The sequence below is a fragment of the Phaethon lepturus genome, unplaced genomic scaffold (assembly GCF_000687285.1).
Source record: "Phaethon lepturus isolate BGI_N335 unplaced genomic scaffold, ASM68728v1 scaffold5376, whole genome shotgun sequence".
NCBI lineage: Eukaryota > Metazoa > Chordata > Aves > Phaethontiformes > Phaethontidae > Phaethon > Phaethon lepturus.
The window spans coordinates 6,139-6,701 of record NW_010543956.1 but is presented as its reverse complement, the minus strand read 5'-3'; positions in this window follow the sequence as shown (position 1 = coordinate 6,701).

Here is a 563-nt window from a genome sequence, read left to right as displayed (position 1 = left end):
AGTCATGAAAGAGTTAGATGCACAGAGGGCAAGACTGTACATTATTACTGGTAATCTGTCCAATTAGTTCCAGGAATAAAACTTTGTATTAGTCAAGTGACTCTCAAAACCCTAAAAGATCCTTCCAAATTCTTTTCTTGGCAAAGATAACAATGTTACAGCTGCCTATGAATCTCTAGCTATGAGATATTGGTAGATAAAACAGAACTGAATTCTCCAGTGTACCATTATGTGTTACGCTGATGTAGTTATCTCTGGGGAAGGGATATCCTGAGATAGTCCATTTAAGCAAAGAGTAATCCAAATGGTGAAAAAATTTAGATATTCTGTGGAAAAGTTCATAGATATACAGTTGCCACGACAACTTTGGCTCTGGAAAAAGGAAAAAAATGGCTCTTTTTAGACTGAAGTAAAATAAAATGAGTTTGGATGCATAAGAAAACTGAATTTTCACTCTGGTGTGGAATAGTCCTTCTGTAGCAAGCATTTTTATCTTCTGTTTTTAAATTTTAGGATTTTTCTTTTTTTTAAATAAGACTATTGAATTACAAGGGGCAAGACCA